Raw genomic sequence first — 9,367 nt, 5'->3', positions numbered from 1 at the left:
GCCGAGTTCTCCCGCCGCTTCAAGGCCGTGTTCGACCATCCACCTGAGGGCAAAGCGGCGGGGGAGCGTCTAGTCCATTTGAGACAGGGGAAGAGGAGCGCTCAGGTGTTCGCTCTAGAGTACCGGACTCTAGCGGCGGATGCAGGGTGGAATGAACGGGTTCTCATCGACCATTTTCGATGTAGCCTACGAGGGGACGTTCAACGTGAGTTGGCCTGCAGGGATACCCATCTTACCTTCAACCAGTTGGTCGATATGTCCATCCGTCTGGACACCCTGCTGGCCACCCGTGGACGTCCCGAGGGGAGTCCGTCCATTCCGCCCTCCGGCACCTCCGAGCCGAGCCCTATGGAGCTCGGGGGTGCCGGCACTAGAGCACGGAGGAGGAGGAGCCCGAGGGGGCCTGTCTCCTGCACCAAGTGTGGTCGTGGAGGGCACACTGCGGCCAGGTGCTGGGGAGGGTTCTCCGGGGGAGAAGACAACAGGCCACGCACTGGGGGGGCCTCCCAGGTGAGTAGACGTCCCACTTACCCAGAGCTTTCTGTTGCGCACTTTTGTATACCTGTTTGTTTTCCACAGGTTGCACCTCATTCCCAGCATAAGGCGCTAGTAGATTCAGGCGCAGCTGGGAATTTTGTTGATCGAAAGTTTTGTTTTGAGTTAGGGATCCCTCTCCTACCTGTTGACAAACCTTTTCCCGTTCATGCCTTAGATAGCCGCCCGTTGGGGTCGGGGTTGATCAGGGAGATCACAGCGCCACTTCGGATGTGTGCGCAGGGGGGTCATGAGGAGACTATACAGCTGTATCTGATCGACTCTCCTGCGTACCCAGTGGTGCTGGGGATTCCCTGGTTAAGCACCCATAACCCTGCTATTTCGTGGCAACAGAGGGCTCTCGATGGGTGGTCTGCTCAGTGCGAGGGGCGATGTCTGGGTGTTTCCGTGGGGGCGACTTCGGTGGAAAGTCCAAACCAAGTGCCCGCACTGCACATTCCGCCTGAATATGGGGATTTAGCTCTCGTGTTTAGCAAAACTAGGGCGACGCAGTTGCCTCCTCATAGACAGGGGGATTGTGCGATTGATCTCCAGGCAGGAGCAGCGCTCCCACGGAGCCATGTGTATCCTTTGTCTCAAGAGGAGAGAAAAGCTATGGAGACTTACATAGCCGAATCTTTGAGACAGGGATACATTCGGCCCTCCACTTCTCCCGCCTCCTCGAGCTTCTTTTTTGTGAAAAAGAAAGATGGAGGGTTGCGCCCGTGCATTGATTACCGTGGTCTCAATCAGATTACTGTGAAATACAGTTATCCACTCCCTCTGATTGCGACCATGACGGAGTCATTGCATGGAGCGCGGTTTTTCACAAAACTGGATCTCAGGAGCGCGTATAACTTGGTGCGCATTAGGGAGGGTGACGAATGGAAGACAGCGTTTAGTACCACGTCAGGTCATTTCGAATATCTCGTCATGCCATATGGGTTGATGAATGCTCCATCAGTCTTCCAATCCTTCGTAGATGACATTTTCCGGGATATGCAGGGACAAGGGGTGGTCGTGTACATTGATGACATTCTGGTGTACTCGTCTACCCGAGCCGAGCATATAACCCTGGTGCGTCGTGTATTGAGGAGGCTGTTGGAGCACGACCTATATGTCAAGGCAGAGAAATGTCTGTTTTTCCAGGAGTCGGTCTCCTTTTTGGGTTATCGGTTGTCCGCGTCAGGGGTGAGAATGGAGGTGGATCGTGTGTCCGCTGTGCGTAATTGGCAAACCCCAACTACTGTAAAAGAGGTGCAGCAGTTTTTGGGCTTTGCGAATTACTACCGGAGGTTTATCCGGGGTTTTGGACAGGTGGCAGCTCCCATCACGTCCCTTCTGAAGGGGGGTCCGGTGCGCCTGCAGTGGTCAGCTGATGCGGACAGGGCCTTTAGGAGACTGAAGGACCTGTTTACGTCGGCTCCGGTGCTGGCGCATCCGGATCCCGCATTACCCTTTCAGGTCGAGGTAGACGCGTCTGAGGCTGGTATAGGGGCCGTTCTCTCTCAACGGTCCGGCACGCCACCTAAACTCCGCCCCTGTGCTTTTTACTCAAAGAAGCTCAGCCCGGCGGAGCGTAACTATGACGTTGGGGACAGGGAGCTGTTAGCTGTAGTTCAAGCCCTTAAGGTGTGGAGGCATTGGCTTGAGGGGGCTCAACACCCTTTCCTCATTTTGACTGACCATCGGAACCTGGAGTACATCCGGGCAGCGAGGAGACTGAACCCTCGCCAGGCTCGATGGAGTATGTTTCTCACCAGGTTCGTATTTAAAATCACGTACATCCCTGGGTCCCAGAATGGTAAGGCGGATGCGCTGTCCCGGCTGTATGACACGGAGGAGAGGTCCGTTGAGCCCACTCCCATACTACCGGAGTCTTGCCTTGTGGCACCGGTGGTGTGGGAGGTCGATGCCGAAATCGAGCGAGCGTTGCGTACCGACCCCAGCCCTCCACAGTGTCCTGAGGGTCGGAAGTACGTTCCACTCGAGATTCGGGATCGACTCATTTACTGGGCTCACACGTCACCCTCCTCTGGACATCCGGGTATCGGCCGGACGGTGCATTGCCTTAGCACCAAATACTGGTGGCCCACTTTGGCTAGGGATGTGAGGGTTTATGTCTCCTCCTGCTCGGTGTGTGCCCAGTGTAAGGCGCCCCGACATCTGCCCAGGGGTAAGTTACAACCCCTGCCCGTTCCACAACGACCATGGTCCCACCTCTCGGTGGATTTTGTGGCAGACCTTCCCCTCTCTCAGGGGAATACCACCATCCTGGTCGTTGTGGACCGGTTCTCTAAGGCCTGTCGTCTTCTCCCTATGTCGGGTCTTCCTACTGCCCTACAGACCGCTGAGGCCCTATTTACCCACGTCTTCCGGCATTACGGGGTACCCGAGGATATAGTGTCTGATCGAGGCCCCCAGTTTACCTCTCGTGTTTGGAGAGCGTTCATGGAGCGTTTGGGGGTCTCGGTTAGCCTTACCTCAGGGTACCACCCGGAGAGTAACGGGCAGGTAGAACGTGTCAACCAGGATGTGGGTAGGTTTCTGAGGTCGTATTGCCAGGACCGGCCGGAGGAGTGGGCACGGTACATTCCTTGGGCCGAGATGGCCCAGAACTCTCTCCGCCACTCCTCTACTAACCTAACCCCCTTCCAATGTGTGTTAGGTTACCAGCCGGTTCTGGCACCTTGGCAGCAGAGCCAGATCGAGGCCCCTGCGGTGGATGATTGGATGAGGCGCTCGGAAGAGACGTGGAACGCTGCCCACGTCCACCTGCAGCGGGCCGTCCTTCGTCACAAGGCGAGCGCCGATCTCCACCGCAGTGAGGGGCCGGTGTACGCACCCGGAGATCGAGTCTGAATCTCTACCAGAAACCTACCCCTCCGCCTGCCCTGCCGGAAGCTGGGTCGGCGGTTTGTGGGGCCCTTTAAAGTCCTGAGAAGATTGAACGAGGTGTGTTATAGGTTACATCTACCTGTTGAGTATAAGAATATTAACCCCTCGTTCCATGTGTCTCTTCTCAGGCCGGTGGTAGCTGATCCACTCCAGGACAATGAGATAGGGGAGACTCCTCCGCCCCCACTGGACATCGAGGGGGCTCCGGCGTACACCGTTCGGTCCATCTTGGACTCTAGACGCCGGATGGGGGGTCTCCAGTATCTCGTGGAGTGGGAGGGGTACGGCCCGGAGGAGCGGTGCTGGGTGCCGCGGAGGGACATCCTAGACCCATCTCTCCTGTCGGAGTTCCACCGGGACCATCCCGCGCGCCCTGCTCCGCGTCCTCCTGGTCGTCCCCGAGGCCGGGGTCGGCGCACGGCTGGAGCCGCGCGTCAAGGGGGGGGTACTGTCACGGTTTCGGCCGAGGCTGCTCCTCCTCCTGGTTCGGGCAGGCTTCGGCGGTCGTCGTCCCCGGAGTACTAGCTGCCACCGATCTATGTTTCATGTTCGTTTGGTTTTGTCTGGATGTTGTACACCTGTGTCTTGTTAGTCCTCGTTAGTGTCCTATTTAGTTCTCGTTGTGTGTGCTTGTCGTTGTGTGTGATTGCGCTTCTGTTTCGTGTTTGGAGCTACATTTTCCCTCCAGTGTTTTGGAGAGGTTATTTTGCACATGTTTGTGCACCGTTTGTTTTGTCGCCTGTGTGCGCCGTGTATTCGCCTTCGGGCTTATTGTGCTTCTGTCTTTGATATATATTCCACTAAAGCCTTTGGACTGAGCCTCTGCGTCCTGCGCATGATTCATACACCACACCCACCTTCAGCACGCCTTGACATATACATCAAATCCATTATAGTAAGCAAATCAGATGGGACGATAAAATATAAATATATATATATTTTTTTACAAATGCAGTATTTGAGTATATTGATTCCGCCAGATCAGAGGCAGTAGGGATTACAATGTGTTATATTTATGGGTGTATAAACTGGAACATAATTATGACCTGCCTGGGCTCCCGAATGGCGCAGTGGTCTAAGGCACTGCATCTCAGTGCTTGAGGCGTCACTACAGACCCCCTGGTTCAATTCCAGGCTGTATCACAACTGGCCGTGATTGGGAGTCACAATTGGCCCAGCGTTGTCCGGGTTTGGCCGATGTAGGCCGTCATTGTAAATAAGAATTTGTTCTTAACTGACTTGCCTAGTTAAATAAAGGTTAAATAAATAAATACATACATTTGAAATGTAACGAGTACTTTTTGGTGTCAGGGAAAATGTATGGGAGTTTTTCTTCAGGAATGTAATGAATTAAAAGTTGTCAAAAATATGAATAGTAAAGTAGAGATACCCCCAACAACTACTTAAGTAGTACTTTAAAGTATCTTTACCTAAGTACTTTACACCACTGAGACTGAGTGGACTACCTATGCCAATTAGCTACCTGTGTCTCTGAATACCTGTGTGTAAACGGAACACAGACGCCACAAACATGGTGTCACTGAAAAATACTGTCGGCTGCAACTGTGTTAAAACTGGTTAAAACAGTGTACAGTAAGTGTGTAGTTTGCATTTGTGAAATTAATTTTGTGATATGAAAGTAAAGGGTTTTATTTTTCTAGAACCGTACCGCAATTGAGAATCGATTCCTGTTTAGATGGAGTATTTGGCTGTTTTGGCTTCGAGACAATTTGGCCTTTAAACAGAACATGTAAGGGACTTGGACTAAGGAGTAATGTTAGGCTCCTTTAGTCCAATATTGGGCTAGCTGGTTACAAGATTAAGCTTGACCTCAGCTGTGAAACTAACAGGAAGTTGCTACAGTACATTGTTGAAACTGTCTCTTATGTCCTTTCAGTTTCTATTTCAGGTAGTTCCCTGCTCACCTCATATTGACTTTCTCTGCCAATGGGCTTACACCTGGTTGCTGAGATGTTGCTGAAAGACATTCCTCAAGAGGTGCTGATGCGCCCTCTGTCTCAGAATGAAGTAGTGGCATGATGGTGAGACTGTCCATCTTTGGGGCTGCCACCTACTACAGCATCAAATGGGTCAAGCAAAGGGTATGCACACATTGTTTATGTTTTAGATCTGAATCATCTAAAACATGGTGATATACAGTGAGCTCCAAAAGTATTGGGACTGACATATTTTTTGTTGTTTTGGCTCTGTACTCCAGCACTTTGTGTATTAAAGTAGTCAAACGTTTAGTCTTTGGTCCTATGCTCCTAGCATGCAATGATTATGTCAAGCTTGTGACTCTACAAACTTGTTCGATCGATTTTCTGTTTGTTTTGGTTGTGTTTCAGATTATTTTATGCCCAATACAAATTAATGGTAAATAATGTATTGTCATTTTAGAGTCACTTTTATTGGAAATAAGAATAAAATGTTTCTAAACACTTCTACATTAATATGGATGCTACCATGATTATGGATAGTTCTGAATTAATCGTGAGTAATGATAAGTGAGAAAGTTAGAAGCCCTAATATCAGCTGACTGCTGCTGTCTTCACATTGGCTGTCAAGATCCAGCCATGTATCATCTTCATAGATGAAATTGGTGAGTGTTTCGTATCTCTCACTGGTTTTAAAACGACTTTGTGAACCATTAGATATTGATACTGGGTGATAGCCATTCACACACTGTACTCATTAAATATCCAGTAGCCTAATACCTCTCTTGACTGATATCATTTACAGATTTTTCAACCTCAATCATTATATAATCATATATGTTTACTTTCAGAATTTTAAATTGACTCCATCTTCTTTTTCAGACTCCTTCCTGAGGAATCGCTCCAGTTTGGACCATGAGGCCACAGTCATGATGAAGGCCCAGTTTATGAGCCTGTGGGATGGGCTGGAGACTGGGGCAAGCAGCCCGGTACCTCCACCAACTCACCTCCATAGTTAGATTTGTCCTATTTGCTCTTACATTAAATGGAAATGTTTATTATTCTCTGTCAGTGTGTATTGAGTATTGGCCCTTGGTCTAATGTCTTACTTTAGATCTTAGGTTGTGCTTGTTGTACAGTTAGGTAATGTTCTGGTATTGTTCTTGCAGGTGATGGTGATGGGGGCCACCAATAGACCACAGGATCTGGACCCAGCTATACTGCGCAGGATGCCCACCACCTTTCACGAGGGCCTACCGGTGAGACACACACACACTACAACTTGGATGTGGCCTGAACATGTATGTGGCTTGAACAAGTATGTCAGTTTAGTTGTGGATGCGCTCTCTGATGATCAAGTTGTCATGTAAAAACCTGTGTTTCTCATTGTCATGTACTTCTATAGATCACAAGACAGAGGGCAGAGATCCTGAAGTTGATCCTGGCAGGAGAAAATGTAAGTAAACATTTTCTCTTGTATTCTTTGTTTGCTCCCAGAACTAGCCTGTTTCTAAACATAAACCTTGGTGCATTCCAATGACAGCTGTTACAATGACATAAAAACCAAACCAATATTGATTATTTATCATGCAACCATACTCACAGTATTTTCCCCTCTCCTCCTCAGCTAAGCAATGCCATTAATCTGAAGGAGATAGCAGAGAAGTTGGAGGGTTCATCAGGGCAGTGACCTCAGGGAGCTGTGTCGTGATTCTGCCATGTACCGTGTTAGAGACTTTGTCCGCAAGCAGCAGGTGAAACAGATAGCTCAGCAGATGCAGGAGGTCGACGAGGAAGACAGGTCACTTTTATCAACTCAGGCATCAAACTACTGGTCTTTGGCCTTTTTGCTATCCTGAATGTAACTGTAAGTTACGGTATAAATTAGTATGTTACGTTTGATATGGTTACATAAGACAGAAGGTTACTTAAGGCCAAAACGAAAGGAGGGTGGTTGGTCAGGGAGGACGGGTGGGCGTATAACGCGAACGTCTAGCAACCCAAAGATTGCGTACACGGACAACTTTAGCATTTTAGCTCATTTGCAAATTTGCAACTACTTACTACCTTTGAGCTACTTTGCAACTACTTAGCATGTTAGTTAACCCTTTAACCTAACTCTTAACCTTAACCCCTAGCCTAGCCTAGCTAACGTTAGCGTTAGCAACAACAAATTAAAATGTGTAACATATAAGTATTGCAAATTCGTAGCATATTGTTCGAATTGCAGTTCGTAACATATCATACACATTTTTATTCGTAACATATAATACGAAATGGATAATGGACAGCCACAAATTTCTACATACCGTACGAAACACAACATATAATAACTGGAGACAGATTTACATTTACTATGTTTCATGCAACCTGAGTCCAGGTTGCATGAAACACCTGTGTCTGCATCTATGTTTGACCTCTGACCTTTGTGCCATCCGTCTCCAGAGCAGGGGTGGAGGAGTGTCTGCGGCCCATCACCCAGCTGGACCTGCTATTCGGGCTGGACAAGATGAGAGTCCAAAAAAGCCACCGTGCCCCAGGAACTCATACCCAGAGAGGTGCCTCTGGACTAAACCTTTCTTTCAGATACCCTGTTTATCCTCCCCATGCAATCCTAGCACAGTGGTCCAGAGCAGTCTAAGATCTCTCTGTATCCCTTCTCTTATCCCATACCAATACCCTTGTCCAATTCATTCATACTGTCTGACCACTGTTACAGACTGAATTTACCAACTAATTCCCCAACCCCCCACCCCCCACACTCATCAGACTATAGCCTTAGAAGCACAGGCTTTGTACATTAAGATGGGCAGCAGGGCTGTCAACTGTAACGCTCCTGCACTGACAGACAGAGCACAGGGTGAGCGGGACCAGACAGTCTGTCTCTGAGTACTCTGACATCATTGATGTTTTTGTTATTTTTATTATTATTATTATTATTATTATTATTATTATTATTATTATTATTATTATTATTATTATGTAGCACACAAGTCTTATTGAGAATGTGAATTTATATTGTTTTTTAATCATGCTACCTTTCTGGAAAAATACTGAATATGGAATATTACTGTATTTGCACTGTCAATGTTATTTTGAACAAATACTAAACTGTGCCTAGTTGTCTGCATGTCTGAGCAATTGAATGAAAAACAGTAGCAACACAATAGTACATGTGATTTAATGTAATGAAGACCAAGGTTTTGGATGACAAAAAAGAAACGTTGATCTACCAGTTGAATCAGTTGGTAGATCGCATATTCTGAAGCTACTTTTTATTGAATGTTCATCATTGTATTTAATACTGTACTACTCCAAATGTTGGATAGAAATTATTCCTAACCACTTTATTCATCTTTACTGACGAAGGTGGCTGTCTCATGTATTCTTTGTCACAGTAATATGCCCTTCATTGGGCTGCAATCTTACACAGGCAAACTAATGTTCTAGAAATTATTTGAATCTTTATATTATGTGACAAAGCAGCTCTGCTTGTGCCAGGTCCATTACTATTACAGTTCTACTTGTGAGAGCTGCATGTTTATTTTATTTTGACCAACCTTCAAAAATAGGTATTGACCAACACTGCAGTCTGTCTCAAAATGGCCATCATTCCAGTCTGTCTCCATGGAGACCAGACAGAGTCCTACAGTTAGGTATTTGTCCCTAGTGTGACCCTACAGTGTCTGCTACTGTTGTATGTTCTGTCTTTCAAACAAGCATCTGGTTTAGACCAGGGGGTGTTCCAGAAAGATTGTTTGACCAATTTAGGATCCCTGAACATGTCTGGGATTTCTTGGTTCCAGAACAGCTGCTTTTCTTTTAAGTAATTAGGCTAAGCGAAGTGCAGATTGTGCATTCAAAAAGGTCCTCATGTCGATGATAGAAAACATTTGAGAAATGGAGTCAAAAGACAGAACTTTAGAACAAGAAACAATTGTAACAACATACAACGAATATGTTCACATATTTACCAAATGAATTAATACATCCACCAC

General features: G+C 47.4%; 1 pseudogene across 1 annotated transcript; it reads left to right on the top strand.

Annotated features, from left to right (window-relative positions):
• The first annotated feature begins 5,471 nt into the window (after positions 1–5,471).
• LOC311141125 (outer mitochondrial transmembrane helix translocase-like) lies at positions 5,472–7,942 on the top strand (annotated as a pseudogene). Its single transcript has 7 exons — positions 5,472–5,534; positions 5,968–6,034; positions 6,252–6,358; positions 6,539–6,628; positions 6,775–6,825; positions 6,997–7,170; positions 7,815–7,942. The product of its transcript is annotated as an outer mitochondrial transmembrane helix translocase-like (transcript).
• The last annotated feature ends 1,425 nt before the right edge of the window (positions 7,943–9,367 follow it).

This window comes from Coregonus lavaretus (assembly GCF_964263955.1).
Source record: "Coregonus lavaretus genome assembly, chromosome: 14".
NCBI classification, from domain to species: Eukaryota; Metazoa; Chordata; class Actinopteri; order Salmoniformes; family Salmonidae; genus Coregonus; species Coregonus lavaretus.
Note: the sequence above shows the minus strand (reverse complement) of the source record. Positions and strands in the feature narration are given on the sequence as shown.